General features: G+C 52.6%; 1 protein-coding gene across 1 annotated transcript in view; it reads right to left on the reverse strand.

The window, feature by feature from the left end:
• LCP1 (lymphocyte cytosolic protein 1) overlaps positions 1-21,145 on the reverse strand; it is a 138,028-nt gene that overhangs the window by 97,143 nt on the left and 19,740 nt on the right. The gene's annotated exons all lie outside the window — the stretch shown is intronic.

Raw genomic sequence — 21,145 nt, forward strand, 5'->3', positions numbered from 1 at the left:
CCATGACCTTGCTACGCTGCAGTGGAGCGGCACAAAGGTACATCTGCCACTGCCTGGCGCTCACCTGTTGGTACTTAGGATGGATCCTGTGCCTCCACTGAATGAGAGAATGGGGTTACAAGTTTGGCGCTGCCTTCACCTGACAAGGGCCCTGCCTAAAAACAGGGATAATCTCTCCTAGGAAAAACAATATGCTAGCACAATAAGCTCACATTTGGAGATGGAGAACACAACATATAACTTTACCATCAATAAATAAGATAGGCATAGCATATACACAATATGACATTAGCCACATGAATATTACAGTTGCTCCTGTACATAGTAATACAATCCCACTGTCTCCATCCCTAGAGTCCCAATGAAAGTTTATGCCCACCCAAGGGTACCCTGTGTCTCCTCCCACTATTGGTGCACTGGTGGAACACTTGAAGAGTTGGGAGTAGCGCTATCCCTTGAACTAATGTAATATTGCCCTTATACCTCTTGAAGCTGGTGAGCAGTGGCCTGACTTTCTGGGTAGACTGGCTAATTGTCCCACACAGCAGGGTCTCAGACCACAATTCCTTCACTCCTCACCAATGGCAATGCAGCACTGTGTCCCTGGATTCTGATCAGAATCTTCCAGAACTCAGTTACATTCTGTGAAACAACAATATGCATGACTGTCAGCATAGAAATTTCCCTATCTCTAGGGCTACCCTCATATATACATCTGAAAGTGGCTCAGGGACTAGGGTTGCCAGGTGGCTTCTCCAAACATACGGGACACAATGGTGAAGGATGCGACACACTGAAGACACACACATACACCTCTCTCCGCTCCATGCTGTTTCCTCCTCTCCTTGGCCCCAGGCTTCTAACACCTCCTCCTGATTGGCTACTGTTGGGTAATGCAGCCAATCAGGATGGAGGAAGCTGCCAAGCCCCATAACAATAGCCCTGCTCTCTCCCTGCTCTGGGAAATCACCCCTCCCCCGAAGCCGGTTAGGTCACTATGTCCAGAGATGTATTACCGGACACATACATGTCCAGTATTTCCTCTAATTTTTTACTGGACAGTGTCCAAATACAGGACACCTGACAACCCTATCAAGAACCTATCTGGGGCCTAGTGGGCTGGTCTACGCCTGTGAGAGGCAAACCTGGCATCCAGTGTGTCCTACACCTTGCCCTCCTAGGCAAGAACTGCCTCTTCCATGCGAACCCCACGGAACCCAGTCACAAGGGGATTTTCCTATAACCAACATGGCCACCGTGGCTATTACGCTCTTATCCAAGATGGGCACCAGACATCACGGAAAAGACTCAAAGCTCCAAGTAAGAAGCACCAGAGGTACAAATATAATCTGACTCGGTACCCACTATTTTTTAAGCCACTTTAAAAACTGAGAGTAGAGTCCAAAAAGGACTTTAAAACTGGGTATAAACACAGGGGTGCAGTATATTGTATAGTTGTTGTCCTGAAAATCAGCTAAATCCTGATGAAGAAAATAATTTGCTTATTAAATAAAAGTGGGCAAACAACGGATTACGCGTTTCGATTACAGCAGCAATTCCAACACACTGCTCCCTCACTTCCCCCTCCTCCCCTCCCAAAAAACTAAAGTCATAACTTAAATTAATAGTTTATCTTCTGGCTGTTTATACCTGTTTATTATTTCATTGGCTTCATCTGTTACAATGGCATGCTCTGTTGTTGTGCATGAATGGCTGCAGCCTTTTCAACTTCTACAGAAGAAACATTTTTAGCAGCTGATATCACCAAAGTGCAACTGACAAATTTAATGATGCATTGTTAAAATTATGGGTTATTGTAACTATTGTTGTTTGGAGGTGTGGCCCCTCCTTCCAGGGTTTAAAGCTCGCCCCGCGCCACTTTCCAATTAGCAGTTTTTCTCATTGTTACGACGGTGATGCCCGCAGACCAGACCCGTCCCGAGCTGAAGGGGGAAGTAGTAATACACGCACCCGCAGCAAAGGGAGCGTGTCCGGAGTGTGGTATAAAGTGTTGCCAGGCCAGGTGTAGTAAGGTAGACAATACTTGCCGGTACCGGTTGGGTTGTAGAGATAGAGTGAAGAATGCCTTGCCGAGGTCAGGGAGTGGAGAGCCGGGATAGGTCGTAGTCCAAGCCGTGTTCAACGGGTTACCAGAGTGAGCGTTGTCCAAGGAGTGCCGAGATCGAGAATCCAGAAGTACTTCCATACAGAGACTATGTCGAGCAAAGACTGAGAGCAGAGAGGAGCTAGATAAAGCAGGAAGGTCCAATTAGGAACGGAGACGGGACAGGAAGAGCTACAGGGAGACACTGCAGATTGGTGCAGGCATAACAGGCCAGGTGAGTCTTGTTGGTAACCTGAGTATGCCCGTGCGGTGTGCGGGGGCGGAGCCTGAGGTCCGGGGGACGGGAAGAAGAGTGTGCAGACTGAGTGTGCTCCGTAACGCGTGTACGCACGTGGACCGAGCCAGTGGATGGTGCAGGTGTGCGCGCAGGAGGGCGTGGGCGCGCCCGGCGCTGAGCAGAGGAATCGCCGAGGGGAGTGATCCCGCGACGGCGGCAGGGGCGGGGAGCCGTGGAGGCCGGTAAGGCAGGATTGTTTTGTGTGTCCAGGGACTCTCTGCGGGGAGAGAGTGCTCTGTGTGGGGAGCGCGGAGAACGCCGATTCCTGACACTCATGTTCCTGTGTATCACAGACCCAGTATGGTCTTTCTCCCTCCAGCAGAAAAGAGAGGTGCATGAGGATTGTACCAGGTAGTGTTAGGACCTGCAGATTGGGCATGCCGTGAAGGGGCCTCAGGCTTATAACCTTTTGTAGGGTGACCAGATTTTCAAAATGAAAAACCGGGACACAATAAAAAATTATTTATAAAACAAATTACATCACGTGACGCACCTCGTTGCCATGACAACGAGACACCATAATGCGTCCCGTTGGTGGGGGCTGCGGTGTGTGTTTGTGTGTATAGGAGGTGGGCCCTGCAGTGTGTGTTTATAAATAATGCAGACATTAATTAAAATTTAAATAATTAACAAATTAAAATTAAATAAATAATTGACAAATTAAAATTAAATTAAAAAATGTAGGCATTAATTAAAATTAAGATTTTAAAATGTGACATTCCTCACCTTGTGTGTATATAACACTTTGTAAAATAGGGTCTCTTGCTCTCCTCGTGGCAGTCACTGTCACGTCAGTGACATCACTGCCATGCAGGGCCGCAGACAGCTTTCCTGGGGCCCAGGAACGTTTCCACCGGGGCCCCCTACCCATGTTTTGGTGGCCTTGTGAGAACCCCCCCTTCTCACACACCTCCTCACTCTCACGCCACCTCACACTCCCCAGTCACCCATTCCTTCCCCCCCTCTCATCCCACCTCACACTCCCCAGTCACCCATTCCTTCCCCTCTCTCTTACTCCCCCACCCACATGTATTTTTCTCCACTCCCCACACTCAACCTCCCTCCCCAATATACGTGCACACGCAGTGACACATACACACACACAAACACACACAGCCCCTCCCCTCCTCATACTTCCCCCTCCTCTCCTCATACCTGCCCCCTCATACCTCCCCCTCCTCATACTTCCCCCTCTCCTTATACCTCGCCCTCATACCTCCCCTCCTCTCCTCATACCTTCCGCTCCTATCTCCCCCCTCCATATCTCCCCCATCCCTCCTATCTCATCCTCCCCGCCTCATATCATATCTCCCCCTCACCGCCTCATAACTCCCCTCCTCATATCTCCCAATATCCCCCCACCACATCTCATATCTCCTCCTGCCCTCCTTATCTCCCCCTCCCTGTCTCATATCTCATAATACCTCCCCCTCCCCTCCTCATATCTCCCCTCCTCTCCGTCCTCATATTTCCCCCTCCCCTCCTCATATCCTCCTCCCCTCCTCACCCCATATCTCCCCCTTCTCCCCCCATATCTCCCCTCCTCATATCTCCTAATATCTCCCCCGCCCTCCTCATATCTCCTAATATCTCCCCCGCCCCTACTCATATCTTCTAATATCTCCCCCACCCCTCCTCATCCCTCCCCATCCCTCCTCATATCTCCCTCATCCTTCCCCTCCTCATCCCTCCCCCATCCCTCCTCCTCCCTCCCCATCCCTCCTCCTCCTCCCCTCCTCATACCCCCCCCACATACCTTCCCCATCCCTCCTCATATCTACCCCATCCCTCATACCTTCCCCATCCCTCCTCATACCTTACCCATCCCTTCCCCTCAGCTCCTCATACCTCCCCCTCCACATACCTTCCCCTCAGCTCCTCATACCTCCCCCTCCACATATCTTCCCCTCAGCTCCTCATATCTCCCCCTCCCCATACCTTCCCCTCAGCTCCTCATATTTCCCCCTCAGCTTCTCATATCTCTCCCTCCCCATACCTTCCCCTCCCCATACCTTCCCCTCAGCTCCTCATACCTCCCCATCCACATACAGTGGTGACACTGTTTATTCTAACACGGCCGTAACTTTAAAAACTGAGAGTAGAGTCCAAAAAGGACTTTAAAACTGGGTATAAACACAGGGGTGCAGTATATTGTATAGTTGTTGTCCTGAAAATCAGCTAAATCCTGATGAAGAAAATAATTTGCTTATTAAATAAAAGTGGGCAAACAACGGATTACGCGTTTCGATTACAGCAGCAATTCCAACACACTGCTCCCTCACTTCCCCCTCCTCCCCTCCCAAAAAACTAAAGTCATAACTTAAATTAATAGTTTATCTTCTGGCTGTTTATACCTGTTTATTATTTCATTGGCTTCATCTGTTACAATGGCATGCTCTGTTGTTGTGCATGAATGGCTGCAGCCTTTTCAACTTCTACAGAAGAAACATTTTTAGCAGCTGATATCACCAAAGTGCAACTGACAAATTTAATGATGCATTGTTAAAATTATGGGTTATTGTAACTATTGTTGTTTGGAGGTGTGGCCCCTCCTTCCAGGGTTTAAAGCTCGCCCCGCGCCACTTTCCAATTAGCAGTTTTTCTCATTGTTACGACGGTGATGCCCGCAGACCTTCCCCTGCCTCATCCCTCCCCCATCCCTCCTCCTCCCTCCCCATCCCTCCTCCTCCCCTCCTCATACCCCCCCCACATACCTTCCCCATCCCTCCTCATATCTACCCCATCCCTCATACCTTCCCCATCCCTCCTCATACCTTACCCATCCCTTCCCCTCAGCTCCTCATACCTCCCCCTCCACATACCTTCCCCTCAGCTCCTCATACCTCCCCCTCCACATATCTTCCCCTCAGCTCCTCATATCTCCCCCTCCCCATACCTTCCCCTCAGCTCCTCATATTTCCCCCTCAGCTTCTCATATCTCTCCCTCCCCATACCTTCCCCTCCCCATACCTTCCCCTCAGCTCCTCATACCTCCCCATCCACATACAGTGGTGACACTGTTTATTCTAACACGGCCGTAACTGCGGTGTGGGGAAAGTCGCGACTAGCCGGCGGCTCGTTTGGGGATTTCCCTGGCACGTGCGGTGCGTCACTCTGGTGCCGGTCACACGGTCCAGGGTTCCCCGGCATCCCCGATGCCTGCAGAGGCAGCAGGGGTAAGGGGGAAGCTGCGCAAAGCTGCGCGCAGCCAGGGGTTCGGGGAAGGGGGGGGGGAAGGGGAGGGGAGCATTTTTTTATTAAACGCGGGAAGGGGAAGAAAGGGGAAGATGCGGCTCGCTCGCGGCTCCGTTTTGGCGCCAGCCGGGCGCCAGCTGAAAAAGCCCCGTTCATAACGGGCAAATGTTAGAATAAGATGTGTCGCTACAGTACCCTTCCCCTCCGCTCCTCATATCTCCCCCTCCCCATACCTTCCCCTCAGCTCCTCATATCTCCCCCTCCCCATACCTTCCCCTCAGCTCCTCATATCTCCCCCTCCCCATACCTTCCCCTCAGCTCCTCATATCTCCCCCTCCTCATATCTTCCCCTCCCCATGCCTTCCCCTCAGATCCTCATATCTCTTCCTCCTCTCCTCCTATGACACACAGACAGGACACACAGACAGGACACACACACCTCACTGAGAAGCGGCCACGGTACTAAACCCTGCCCCTAGCATACTCTGACCTCCAACCAATCCCTGCTTCTACTCTCTAAGCCCAGCCCCCCCAGCATTCTAACATAGAAAAAAATACTACCCGGCTGCCGCATCCTCCTCCTCGGTGCTGCCTCTCGCTCCCTCCGTGCACCCCATCCCCCTCGCATCGTCACCGACTCCTCCGCGCACCAGGGAGAAAAACCGGGACATTCCCAAGACGGACGGGCAACCGGGACAGCCCAGCAAAAACCGGGACTGTCCCGGCAAAATCGGGAAAAAAAATGGTCACCCTAACCTTTTGGCCAAAGGGTTTAACTAAATGAAACTTTTTCATGAGCAGATAAGCACTGAGGTATTGCACTATATGTTGTTTCATTTTGTATGATGCGCTGGCCTTTCTGTTTTTGATTGTTAAAAACAGTAGCAAAATAAAACAAAAGGAAATATATATTTTTGTGTATATATATATATATATATATATATATATATATATATATATATATAATTTTATTTTTTGAGTAAAGCAGCAGCCCAAGTTGTCGTTAAAAAAAAATTCCACTTTAATATGTGCACCAATACAATTCACACAATGATAAGTAATTAGCTAAGATGACGATCGATCCATTATCCTGTGGCTGAGTGGCGAAGATTCGGCTAAGGGGGTCCCTAAATGGCTGCCAGTGGAGCACAAAAGGACCAAAGATGCAAAGTTCTGTGGGGAAGATCATGTGACCAGGCAGTCATTAGAAATAATTGGTGCACTGCTAGAGAGAGGGCAGGGCTCAAAAAGGGGTGTGCCAGAGCCTGTTTCAGAAGAGGAAGGGGATGTGATGTTATACATGGTTGCTATATTAACAAAAAATGTTTGTTACATTATAATACATTAAAAATGTAATTCAGAGTTGTTAAAAAAAAAGCTACAAGTATTTTCTCATAGTAAAGAACTGATTTATTTAAAAAAACAAACACTTAAGATAATGTTTGATCTGCAGCTTTAAGATGAGGCAATTTCAATTAAAGGTTACGATTACGAACACTATAAAATAACAGGAAATGAAATGGAGGCGTTTAATGGCCTCAATGATAGAAATAAAATAAATGGCAAAACATTTTCCATTTAAAATGTTCCAAAACAAGTTGTAGTGGCATACTGTAGTAAATGTGGTATACTCCTTCACTAAAAGGTTACTTGGTACATGGAACAGTCTTCTAAGTGGTGATAAATGCAATGCAAGTCTTAAAATGTGTAGAATAGGCACAACCATCTCCTTGATCTTATTCAATAACCCCCAAAGTGCAATCGTCCGATAAGTTCCATTCACGTCAATGGGAGTTTTTAGTCAATCATGGTGCGATCAGGCACTACTGAGCTTTTTGACCACTTTCGCTTTCTGAAGACCGGAGCCACCCATGTACTGTCGGTATTCCGGGATAGTGACAATGTGAATGCTGGGGATAGCGATCACATGAACATGCCCCGCCCCAGCGATGTGAGTGGAAGTGGAAAGTGAGCATTAATAGCATGACGTACGTCATAAAGGCTCCGCGTATGCCAACCCTCATTACATTCAGGGAACGTCATAAGGGCACCCTAAGAGTTAATGTTGCTTTAATGAAATAAAATGATCAGGATAAACAGTTCTCTGTATGGCTTTGACCATTGCCTACATATTAAAAAAATCTAATGAGGACCTCATTAGCCTGGAGAAGGACCTTTGGTCAGTCACTGAAATAGAAACGTAGAGTACAATAGAGAACTTGTGGGATGGAACAAAGGAGAAAATCGACACTAGAGTGGAGCATGATCAGGTTAACTTAAAGAATGTATGGCTTAGTCAAACTAAGGAATAATGAGTGGACATAGTACACTAGTACAGGATTAATCTTCAACATGATTTTGTTGAAATGTGAATAAAGTCTGTTTTCGTTTCACCATAATCATTCAAGTGTAGCCCCCCATCCAGAGACTACAAATTCTATAAAGGGTTAATGGGTTAACCGGGTGGGCTCACTCTGGTATTGGCCCTTCTCACCGTGTATTGTGACCAGTGACATCACCATAGGGAGAGAGAATGGTATATACAGCTGCACCCAATGTTCTAGAAACAGGTTCTTCAGCGTTCTGACTGGTGTCCTCACTGTAAATCCTGTAAATAGGTTTGTGTGTATAGCAAAGTATATTAAGATGTGTTGTGTCACCATTTGTCCTTTTCACTTAGGAGCGTGCCCTTTAAGTAAGCACTAGTAGTAATGGTCCAAGATAGTTCTCAATATTGAAAAGGAGGAAGTATGATTTTAGTAAGGAGCTCTCATTATAGTAACTGCAGAGTAACTTTGGACTGGCCCAACTGGAAGGTTCCTAGTGCAATCCTGATCACATATTCCTGAAAGGTCCATTCGATATGGGGCCTTACTAACTGCAAGAGACTGACAATTTATCCTTCTTACTGTCTCTGTACGTTCTTCCTACCTACCAATTAGATTGTAAGCTCTTTGGAGCAGGGACTCCTTTTCCTAATATTACTTGTATGTCTGAAGCATTTCTTCACATTATGTGTTATTTGTATTATTGGTTATTTATATGATTGTCACGTGTATTACTGCTGTGAAGCGCTATGTACATTAATGGCGCTCTATAAAGATATACATACATCCATTACTACGAGTAACAAATACAAGTACCTGGCCAGTGTAGGAACAAGAGCCACCAGGGGATGAAGTCCTGAGTAATATGTTTTGCCATGAGTTTTTTGGTCTAGTTAGATGTATATCAATACCTGTTGAGCTTTATAAACGGATGACAAATAAGCACCTTAAATGTTTTACAAAAGTTAATGGAGCCCATCCATTTCCTACCTGTTACTTCAAACCCAGCCTGCACCTTCCCAGCACCCTGAAAAGGGTATGAGAGACTAAGCGATGCCACTGCATATAGTCAATCAGATGTAACTTCCTTTGGAGCCAGGTAAGGAGGGTTACACAAGTGACAACTAATGTAGATGGCATGGCAAGAGCTTTTTCATTGCATCCAATCTAATGGAGAAGATATATGGTCTAGATCAGCGGTGCGCAAACTGGGGGGCGTGACCCCCAGGGGGGTGCGAGACTGAGGCGGGGGGTGCAGGGTTTACAGAGGCCCCGCGCGCTTCCCGAAGGCACTTAATTTAAGTGACGGGGGAGCGGCAAAGGCCTCTGTAAACCTTACTTACCTTGGCTCCGGCGGCTTCTTAGATGCTTTGCCATGGCAACGCGGAGGAGGTCATGTGACGTCACGTTGCCATGGCAAAGTGACGTCATGACGCCGGAGCCGAGGTAAGCGAGGGGGGGGGGGGGGCGCAGAGAGAGGGGAACTGCCGGCAGGGGGGCACAGGGAAAAAAGTTTGCACCCCCCTGGTCTAGATAGAAGTAGAATTAACAGCAACCTAATGTCAACTCTACTACATAACATGGCAAAACCAGTGTTTTTCAACACATACTCTTATTCCACTCCCCCCCCCACACACACACTCATTCTCCATCCCATACACTCTCAATTCCCTTCTCACCCCCAAACACACAGTCACCCCTCACACCCTCTTATTCCCTCCCTCACACACATGACTCCCCTTTCATCCACACACTTTGATTTTTTTCACATCACCCACATACACACACATTCCCCACACACAATCTCATTTTCCATGCCACACACTCATTCTACTCCTACACACACATTTTGTCCCCTCGTCTCACACACTCACATTCCGCCCTTCCCACACACACACAAACACTATTTCTTTACCTAAATGACCCGTACTTATGAGAAGAAATACAGATAGTATTCAACTAAATAATTTGTCTTATTGGATGTAGCATTGGGGATTTTTGTCTTTTGTTATATACAGTACATTAGTTCCCTATCCCAGTAGCACTCCCTTTGACACAAATATATATATTACCGTACACCCCAAAACTGGAACAACCTACCGGAGACTCACACATCCACCACCAGTTTAAATTCTTTCAAATCTAAGGCTGTCACACATTTTAATCTGGTCTGTAACTGTTTCATACGCTCATAATATATATTATCTCTAACTGTGCATGCAATGTCTTGTATATAATGTATACCCTGTTCATTTATGTAAATGTATTTGTAACCATGTATTATTTGTCTGAACTCTGTGCCCAGGACATACTTGAAAACGAGAGGTAACTCTCAATGTATTACTTCCTGGTAAAATATTTTATAAATAAATAGATATATAGTGTAGGGAGTCTGGGGTTTGAGCTTGCTGGGACTGTGTGTTTTTTTAAATGTTGATTGGTAACTGTAATGAAAATGGTGGGGAATATTAAGTATTTTAATCAATCCGATGCTTCAGGGGGTTAATGTGGTTACCGTTTGTCTTAAAAATACAAAATATTGTGTATGTCAGTTCAAAACCCTTTCTGGGTCTGTGCTGATCTACAAAGAGGGCGTAATTGGGGTGGTTATCACTGATGGCCCACTAAAAGTGAAATATATATAGGGTAGAAGGCTGTGAATGTGGGCCAGATCCTGGGCTGTCAGCCTGAAAGGAAACGGTAACATTCCTGAGATACCCCTTGTGCATCACAGAGAGAGGTGACAAATGGGTCACCAATTAGTTTGGGGACTTTATTAAAAACTAGCTGGTATACCCGGCGTTGCCCGGGCGTGGAAGGGCAGGGGGTGGTGGGGGGGGAGGGGCGTGGAAGGGCGGGGGGGGGGCCCAAGGGGCGTGGAAGGGTGGGAGGGCAAAGGGCAGGGGGGTAAAGGGGCATGGAGGGGCGGGGAGAAAAGGGGCAGGGAGGGGCGGGGGGGCAAAGGGGCAGGGAGGGGCGGAGGGGCAGGGGGCAAAGGGGCAGGGAGGGGTGGAGGGCAAAGGGGCAGGGAGGGGTGGGGGGCAAAGGGGCAGGGAGGGGTGGGGGGCAAAGGGGCCGGGAGGGGTAAAGGGGCAGGGGGGGCAAAGGGCAGGGAGGGGCGGGGGGCAAAGGGCAGGGAGGGGTGGGGGGGCAAAGGGCAGGGAGGGGTGGGGGGGCAAAGGGCAGGGAGGGGGGCAAAGGGCAGGGAGGGGTGGGGGGGGGCAAAGGGCAGGGAGGGGCGGGGGGGGCAAAGGGCAGGGAGGGGCGGGGGGGGGGGCAAAGGGCGGGGGGGCAAAGGGCAGGGAAGGGCGGGGGGGCAAAGGGCAGGGAGGGGCAGGGGCAAAGGGCAGGGAGAGGCGGGGGCAAAGGGCAAGGGCAAAGGGCAGGGAGGGGCAGGGGCAAAGGGCAGGGAGGGGCGGGGGCAAAGGGCAGGGAGGGGCAGGGGCAAAGGGCAGGGAGGGGCAGGGGCAAAGGGCAGGGAGGGGCAGGGGCAAAGGGCAGGGAGGGGCAGGGGCAAAGGGCAGGGAGAGGCGGGGGCAAAGGGCAAGGGCAAAGGGCAGGGAGGGGCAGGGGCAAAGGGCAGGGAGGGGCGGGGGCAAAGGGCAGGGAGGGGCGGGGGCAAAGGGCAGGGAGGGGCAGGGGCAAAGGGCAGGGAGGGGCAGGGGCAAAGGGCAGGGAGGGGCGGGGGCAAAGGGCAGGGAGGGGTGGGGGCAAAGGGCAGGGAGGGGTGGGGGCAAAGGGCAGGGAGGGGAAAAAGGCCAGGGAGGGGCTAGAGGGGGCAGGGAGGGAGGTGGGCAAGAGGGCAGGGAGGGAGGGGGGCAAAGGGCAGGGTGGCAAAGGGCAGGGGGGCAAATGGCAGGGGGAGGGAGGGCAGGGTGGAAAAGGGCAGGGGCAAAGGGCAGGGGGCAAAGGGCAGGGGAGGGAGGGCAGGGGGCAAAGGGCAGGGGAGGGAGGGCAGGGGGCAAAGGGCAGGGGGAGGGAGGGCAGGGGGCGGGAGGGCAGGGGGAAAAGGGCAGGGGGAGGGAGGGCAGGGGGGCAAAGGGCAGGGGGAGGAAGGGCAGGGGGGCAAAGGGCAGGGGGAGGGAGGGCAGGGGGGGAAAAGGGCAGGGGGAGGGAGGGCAGGGGGGGAAAAGGGCAAAGGGAGGGAGGGCAGGGGGGGCAAAGGGCAGGGGGGGCAGGGGGGCAAAGGGCAGGGGGGGCAAAGGGCAGGTGGAGAAAAGGGCAGGGGGAGGGAGGGCAGGGGGGGCAAAGGGGCAAAGGGCAGGGTGGCAAAGGGCAGAGGGGCAAATGGCAGGGGGGCAAAGGGCAGGGGGCAAAGGGCAGGGGGCAAAGGGCATTGGGAGGGGGGCAGGGGGCAAAGGGCAAAGGGCAGGGGGCAAAGGGCATTGGGAGGGAGGGCAGGGGGCAAAGGGCATTGGGAGGGAGGGCAGGGGGGGCAAAGGGCAGGGGGGCAAAGGGGCATGGAGGGGCGGGGGGGCAAAGGGGCATGGAGGGGCGGGGGGGAAAAGGGGCAGGGAGGGGCGGGGGGGCAAAGGGGCAGGAGGGGCAAAGGGCAGGGGGTGCAAAGGGCCGGGGGAGGGAGGGCAGGGGGGGCAAAGGGCAGGGGGAGGGAGGGCAGGGGGGGCAAAGGGCAGGGGGAGGGAGGGCAGGGGGGCAAAGGGCAGGGAGGGGCGGGGGGGGGCAAAGGGCGGGGGGGCAAAGGGCAGGGAAGGGCGGGGGGGGGAAAGGGCAGGGAGGGGCAGGGGCAAAGGGCAGGGAGAGGCGGGGGCAAAGGGCAAGGGCAAAGGGCAGGGAGGGGCAGGGGCAAAGGGCAGGGAGGGGCAGGGGCAAAGGGCAGGGAGGGGCAGGGGCAAAGGGCAGGGAGGGGCAGGGGCAAAGGGCAGGGAGGGGCAGGGGCAAAGGGCAGGGAGGGGCAGGGGCAAAGGGCAGGGAGAGGCAGGGGCAAAGGGCAAGGGCAAAGGGCAGGGAGGGGCAGGGGCAAAGGGCAGGGAGGGGCGGGGGGGCAAAGGGCAGGGAGGGGCGGGGGCAAAGGGCAGGGAGGGGCAGGGGCAAAGGGCAGGGAGGGGCGGGGGCAAAGGGCAGGGAGGGGCGGGGGCAAAGGGCAGGGAGGGGCAGGGGCAAAGGGCAGGGAGGGGCGGGGGCAAAGGGCAGGGAGGGGTGGGGGCAAAGGGCAGGGAGGGGCGGGGGCAAAGGGCAGGGAGGGGAAAAAGGCCAGGGAGGGGCTAGAGGGGGCAGGGAGGGAGGTGGGCAAGAGGGCAGGGAGGGAGGGGGGCAAAGGGCAGGGTGGCAAAGGGCAGGGGGGCAAATGGCAGGGGGAGGGAGGGCAGGGTGGAAAAGGGCAGGGGCAAAGGGCAGGGGGCAAAGGGCAGGGGAGGGAGGGCAGGGGGCAAAGGGCAGGGGAGGGAGGGCAGGGGGCAAAGGGCAGGGGGAGGGAGGGCAGGGGGCGGGAGGGCAGGGGGCAAAGGGCAGGGGGAGGGAGGGCAGGGGGGCAAAGGGCAGGGGGAGGAAGGGCAGGGGGGCAAAGGGCAGGGGGAGGGAGGGCAGGGGGGGAAAAGGGCAAGGGGGAGGGAGGGCAGGGGGGGAAAAGGGCAAAGGGAGGGAGGGCAGGGGGGGCAAAGGGCAGGGGGGGGCAGGGGGGCAAAGGGCAGGGGGGGCAAAGGGCAGGTGGAGAAAAGGGCAGGGGGAGGGAGGGCAGGGGGGGCAAAGGGCAGGGTGGCAAAGGGCAGAGGGGCAAATGGCAGGGGGGCAAATGGCAGGGGGCAAAGGGCAGGGGGCAAAGGGCATTGGGAGGGAGGGCAGGGGGCAAAGGGCAAAGGGCAGGGGGCAAAGGGCATTGGGAGGGAGGGCAGGGGGCAAAGGGCATTGGGAGGGAGGGCAGGGGGGGCAAAGGGCAGGGGGGCAAAGGGGCATGGAGGGGCGGGGGGGCAAAGGGGCATGGAGGGGCGGGGGGGAAAAGGGGCAGGGAGGGGCGGGGGGGCAAAGGGGCAGGAGGGGCAAAGGGCAGGGGGTGCAAAGGGCCGGGGGAGGGAGGGCAGAGGGGGCAAAGGGCAGGGGGAGGGAGGGCAGGGGGGGCAAAGGGCAGGGGGAGGGAGGGCAGGGGGGGCAAAGGGCAGGGGGAGGGAGGGCAGGGGGGCCAAGGGCAGGGGGAGGGAGGGCAGGGGGGGGCAAAGGGCAGGGGGGGCAAAGGGCAGGGAGGGGCAAAGGGCAGGGAGGGGCGGGGGGGCTAAGGACAGGGAGGGGCAAGAGGGCAGGGAGGGAGGAGGGCAAGAGGGCAGGGGGCAAGAGAGCAAAGGGCAGGGTGGCAAAGGGCAGAGGGGCAAATGGCAGGGGGGCAAAGGGCAGGGGGCAAAGGGGAAAAGGGCAGGGGGCAAAGGGCAGGGGGAGACAGGGCAGGGGGCAAAGGGCAGGGGGCGCAGGGGAGGGTAGGGGGCAAAGGGCATTGGGAGGGAGGGCAGGGGTCAAAGGGCAGGGGGCAAAGGGCAGGGGGCAAAGGGCATTGGGAGGGAGGGCAGGGGGCAAAGGGCATTGGGAGGGAGGGCATGGGGGGCAAAGGGCAGGGGGAGGGAGGGCAGGGGGGGCAAAGGGGTGGCGAGTAGATTTTTTTGTGTGGCGAGTAGATTTTTTGGTGATTTGTCAACCACTGTATATATATATATATATATATATATATATATATATATATATATATATATATATATATATATATATATATATATATATATATATATATATATATATATACACACACACACAGTGGTTGACAAATCACCAAAAAATCTACTCGCCACACAAAAAAATCTACTCGCCACCTAATACCAAACGTGTGCTGCTTGGGCCAATATTTACTCGCCCGGGGGTTAAATTCACTCGCCCGGGGCGAGCAAATGTATAGGTTTGTCGAACACTGTATATATATATATATATATCATACACAGAAAAGCGAATACCGCATCACTACCAATAAATAGTGCAAAGTCAAAACCTACCTAAATCAGAAAAATATATCTGAAAAAGTTGTAACAAAAGTATAAGCTGTAGGTAGTGCTAGAGGAAAAAAATGAATATGAAAACACAGAAAAAGAAAACCTCTAAAGTAGCACTCAGACAAATGTTTGCAAAAATAGAAAAGGTACTTTAATTAAATCCAAAAAATAACAGACACACAAACAACTAAATGGAGAGCCTGCCTGACTAAAAATATGAAAAATAAGTGGACAAAAAATAATAATATATATATATATATAAAATACAACACAATATAATAGACCCAAAAATATGAAATATGATGCCCTTAAGATACTCGCTCACTGAGGGAACAGAAATTCCCGCAATGAAGCAATAAGGACCGGCCGGTCACCACGCTGTATGTAGTTTTGCAAACATTTGTCTGAGTGCTACTTTAGAGGTTTTCTTTTTCTGTGTTTTTATATATATATATATATATATATATATATATATATATATATATATATATATATATATATATGTGTGTAGCCTTGACCCCTGGTTCACCCCATAGAACGGGAGGTTGCGCTTGCAAAGAGTAGTTGCAAAAGCCCGCGAAGGAGGAGAGTGCATTTGGCGGGAGTAAAGCAGTCCCTTGACCCAGCAGCCCTGCGGGGAGGGTCAGGTGAGAGTTTCTAGCCTATGGGAGGAGGAGTTGCCAGACATATAGGCAGAGGTTGCGCGCACGTGGAGGGAGAGCTTCGTGGAGAGACGAGGAGACGGAGATACTGCACTGGGAGGATATACTCCCAGGTGCAGGCCAGGGCCCCCGGCCCAGTTAGCCCTGAGTCACCATAGAGACAAGCTGAGCTAGGGACACCCTTAGTATGGGTTTTACCCCAAACTAGTAGTATTGTTTGGGACTATTCTGTCTAGAAGGAGATCGGACTCCGACCCCGTAGCGCGGCCAGAGTTCGAGAAGAAGCGACCCGGATCCGGCAAGGGCAAGAGCGTGGTGCCCTCAGAGACTCTTTTCGAAGAATCGTAGCAGTTCCGAGCACCGGAGTGCTCGGCAGGTATTACATCAAGTGCACCAACTCTATCTTTCAATCACCTAAGACATAGTGGCTGCACAGTCACCCATACACATACATAGACCTGTGGGAACGGGAGAACTGATTAGCGTATCTGGACACGGGGTGGGATCACCCGGTGGCGGGATTGGGAAAGTGTTGTTGGCGTCCGCCGAGGCGCAAGTTACGGTTGGCGTCCGACGAGGCGCAAGTTACTGTTGGCGTCCGCCGAGGCGCAAGAGTGTTGACGTCCTCCGTGGCGTGTTAAATGATGTGTACTAGCTTATCGGAATGTCATGGCATGTAATGTATCATAAGGTTAATCTATCAGTAAACGAGATTGGTTTTAGAACATGGTCGTGTAAGAGTAATTCTTGTATAGACGTCCTGCGAAGACTAACTCCCCCTTTGGCGGGACCTGTCGCAGGTGGAGGCGCTGCACTGAACCCATATATATATATATATATATATATTGTATGCACCCCAGGCTCTCCGTGGCAGAGGCTCGGGCCCTGTGAGCCAGCAGGTAACACAGCACAGAGTAACAGCTTGCCAGCGATAGGAGGCAGGGTTACATTTGGAGGCGCTGCTGAGATTTAAGACCTGGGGTGCCCCTCGAACCTAAATTGTGATCACCATGGCTTTGCCCACCCGTCAAGAAATACGAGATTGGGCCCATCAAGTACGCACTCCCACTCGTCGCGCCGTAGCGCTGGCCCGAGTGCCCATGGCCTTGCCCCTAGAGACTTTACAGACGGCCTTGCGACAACTCCCGGGGTTTGCCAAAGCTCGCCTGGTAGATGTAATGATAGATCACGACTCCAAGTGGAATACTTTACTTGTAGACTGTCGGCGTAACCTGTTGGCGTTGGAAACTGCCGTTCCACAATCCCTGGTCTTGCTCAATGCACCTCCTGGTGGTAGTCCTTTCGTTTACCCCCTTCGAAACCCCTTCGCATGCCCGTTGGGGGAGGACGACCCCACCCTCCCGTTGATCCACTATGCCGAGAGTGAGGTCGGTAGCTACAGCTCCGTGTCCAGTAACCCAGAATACAGCGCATCTATGGAAGTGGAGTGAGTAGTAACCTGCTAAAGAAACTGAGTGACAAAATAGATCTGCTATCTAGCCCCCCCAGTTTGCCGCCGCTAGTCGAAGCGCTTACCTTAGCCACCCACGCTCAGAACTACCGGAAGCTAAAAGCCTTCTTGGGGACCCTCCCGGTGCCTACCGGTGAAGATGGGGTAGAGACGTGGAAGGAGCACACGCGGGGAGTGATGGAAGAGTGGTCATGCACAGATGTAGTAAAACGCCAGCTGCTCATGGAGTGTCTGCGACCCACGGTGGCCACGCTGATAGGAATACACCGCGAACAGTACCCCGATCTAACTTCTCGCTTGATGATAGAATTCCTGGCCGAAGCCTATAGTGCGAAGGAGGATGACGGGGCCTTGTGGGCCAAGTATTATGCCATAAACCAGAAGGATGGGGAAGAGCTATCAGCCTATATACACCGGGTGCAAATATCTCTCGGCCCGCTGCTGCATTATAAATATGTACTACCTTCCCAGATGAATGAGTATCTCCGGAAGCAATACCTCCGCGGATCCAGTCCTTCTCACCTAATAGCCACCATGATTCGTGATCACCTCACTCGGGGGCCCCCCCCCCTTCGTTCATCCAGCTACTGCAACAGGTGAAGGAACACGAAACGCATCTAATGCTACATTCTCCTCAGAGACTAGAAGTTAGCGGCGGCGCTAAATCCAGGGGAAGTACAGAGAAGAAAGAGGAGCAATCGGACCAGCCTGGTCCTGAGAAATCGACTTCCGCGGGACGGTCGTCCCCTCCGCCTGATCGCCGGGCCATCCCCAGAGATATGTCCTGTTACAAGTGCAGGGAGAGGGGGCATCTATCCTACGATTGCCGCCTGGGCGCTTCTCGACTACGGAGCCCTTCACCCCCGAAGTTCCCGTCCCAGACCATGGTGTGCGAGGTGTATGCAGCAGATGCTGATTCCGACGCCACCCTGTCCGGAAGGGCTGAATCAATAGAAGATGGGAATCGAGTGGGACCGGTAGCGCTGATCCGAGTTTTAGTTGATGGAATCTATTCTTCTGCACTACTAGATACCGGATCCCAAGTCACCATTATATACCGAGGGTTCTATGATCATCATCTTCAGAAGCGTCCGCTGCGACCGGCGGATCACATCAAGGTACGCGGGTTGAGCAACGACGACTATCCCATCGATGGGTTAGTGACCGTGGACCTGGAAATCCAACAGCTCAACACGGGAAAGTCTCACCCCATGAAGGTGGATGCCTTGGTATGTCCGGAACCCCGAGACACCCCCAAGTAGCCAATTATCCTCGGCACCAATGCCGATATTGTACAAGCGGTCATCCGGGCTTATCTACATGAAACTAAAGAGCTCCCCATGTCCAGTCTGCAGCTGCAATTGGTTCAATCCGATCCCGCCCAGCCCGATCTCCTCCAGATGACTACGGACTGCTGTTTTGTGGGAGAAAGGGGTGTACAAAGCTGTTTCCCGGAGAAACGCAAAGAATTTCCTTCTGGTGTGCTTATGCAGAGCGTCTAGCCGAAGACCAACAATTCTCACTTGAAAGTACTCCCTTAGAAGATGTGATGCGAGGGTATCGGCTCGTGCCCGAATTTCGCTATTGGCGGGGCGCCATCCCTAGATGGATTGATGTGATGGTGCAGAATCTGTCACCCTTCTCCCTGTTCATTGACGTGGGCCAGCAGATAGGAAGAATCTATCCAGTTAGTTCAGTGGAAGAGGCCGTGCAAACAAATACGACCCGAGTGAAAGAAACAGGGACAGACTTCAATTTCGGCTTGGCCGAATTGCCGGGGACCTGGAAGAACCGGTTACGGGCGCAACTAGAAAAACGACGGTCCGTATTCTCTACCGAGGAAATGGATGTGGGGTGTAGCCGCAACGCCCAGCATACCATCTGCATGATGGATGAGAGGCCCTTCAGAGAACGTTCGCGCTGACTCGCGCCCCGGGATGTGGAGGATGTGAGAGTCGCTATCCATGACATGGAGGCCGCCGGGATAGTCACTGAGTCTCGGAGCACCTACGCCTCTCCCATTGTGGTAGTGAGAAAAAAAATTGGAACTGTGAGGCTGTGTGTAGACTACCGGACGCTGAACAATCGGACGGTACCGGATCAATATAACCTCCCTCGTATAGAAGAGATCCTGGATGCCCTACACGGGAGCCAGTGGTTCAGCGTACTAGACCTACGGTCTGGATACTACCAAGTCCCGATGAGCCCCGAGGATCAAGAAAAGACTGCCTTCGTCTGCCCCCTTGGGTTTTATCAGTGCACTCGCATGCCTCAAGGCATATGCGGAGCGCCCGCCACCTTCCAGCGATTAATGGAGAAAACGTTGGGAGACCTCAACCCCCGAGAATGCTTGGTATACCTAGATGACATCATAGTCCTCGGGAAAACTTTGGAGGAGCATGAGAGTCGTCTCTTGAAGGTACTGGAAAGGCTGTCAGCCGTAGGCCTCAAACTCTCTCTGGACAAATGTCGGTTCTGTCGGACCTCAGTTACGTATGTAGGACACATCGTGTCCGGAGCCGGAATCGCCACTGATCCCGCAAAAATAGAAGCTGTCGTTAGCTGGCCTCGTCCCGAGAATGTGGGGGAGCTACGCTCGTTCCTGGGTTTCTGCGGCTACTATCGGCGTTTTGTGGAGGGGTGTAGACGGACGTTCACAGAGGTACACAATTGGAGTCGTTATAATGTGAAATTATAATAGGCTTTATTGTGCCTTTTCCTTTTCATCAGGAAATTATCCAAACACAGGGGGGAACAAAACTTCCATTCACTTGGGAGTATTTCTAGTGAAATCCTTGCAATTAGTTCACATCTCCATTAGTTACGCATTTCTCCCATCCCAAACACATAGCATGAAAATAAGCAGATATAAGCAGTCTCTTAATAATGAAAGTCTTATCTGTTTATCAGCTGTAGAGTAAGCTTCTCTGCTCTCCTGGAACCACACCCGTGCGTGCACAGAAAAATACCAGCATCCAGGTTTAGAAGTCTTATTGGGTGTCTTGCAATCAGCTCTGCTGTGTGGCTGGCAGAACTCAAGACATTGTGGTGTCTCCAAAGGTCAGCTCTCAGTCAGAGCCAAGGAGTCAGTCACTTCCTGTCTCAAAGGCAGGCTTTTTGTAAACAATCTAATCAGGCAGGTGGTGTTTAGTAATTAACTACCACACTGCTAGATTAAAGGAACATTACTGAACAGGGATAAGTCCCCTGTTACAAGGGGTATTCAAGAAGGGCCAAAGCCCTCAACAGTCTGCTCCGCATATACCCGTCTGAATCGAGCCAGAAGACCCACTCTGCCAAGCAGCCCTTCGGGGATAAATGGACCCCCGAGTGTGACCAAGCCTTCCACGACCTAAAGCAGAGTCTGATGGCTGCTCCGGTCTTGGCCTACGCCAATCCCGACCAACCCTACATCCTGCACGTGGACGCCAGCCTGAGCGGTTTAGGAGCCGTGTTGCATCATAAATATCCTGAGGGGTTACGACCCGTAGCATACATCAGCCGCAGTCTCACCACCAGTGAACCGAACTATCCGGTACACAAGCTCAAATTCTTGGCCCTTAAATGGGCCATAGTGGATAAACTTCGGGATTACCTGTACGGGGTGTCGTTCGAAGTATGTACCGACAATAATCCTCTAACCTACATCATGACCTCCGCCAAACTGGATGCGACCGGACATCGTTGGTTGGCCGCGCTCTTCAATTACAACTTCACCTTAAAATACAAACCTGGGCCTTTAAACATTGGGGCGGACGCCTTGTCGCGGCGACCGGGGTTGCTCCCTACCAACGACGAAGATCAGTGGGAAGAGATCCCCGGGCCGGGAATAAGAGCCCTCTGCGGCACGGCCGCCATCATAGATGAGCAAATAGCCTTTTCGGAGTTACGGGTGGAAGACTCCCTAGGGTGTGCCCCCACCGCCATACCGGCAGCCTATCGAGACCCAAGTGGCCCCCGATCAGATCATTGCTTGGGAAGATATGATACGTTATCAAGAACAGGACCCGGTCGCAGGAACTATCTGGGAGGCTCTTCGACAAAAGCGACGGGGACTGCTACGCCAGACTCCGGGGGATGTCGGGGGTATACTAATGCGGGAGGC

This window comes from Ascaphus truei, chromosome 3 (genome assembly GCF_040206685.1).
Source record: "Ascaphus truei isolate aAscTru1 chromosome 3, aAscTru1.hap1, whole genome shotgun sequence".
Taxonomy (NCBI): domain Eukaryota; kingdom Metazoa; phylum Chordata; class Amphibia; order Anura; family Ascaphidae; genus Ascaphus; species Ascaphus truei.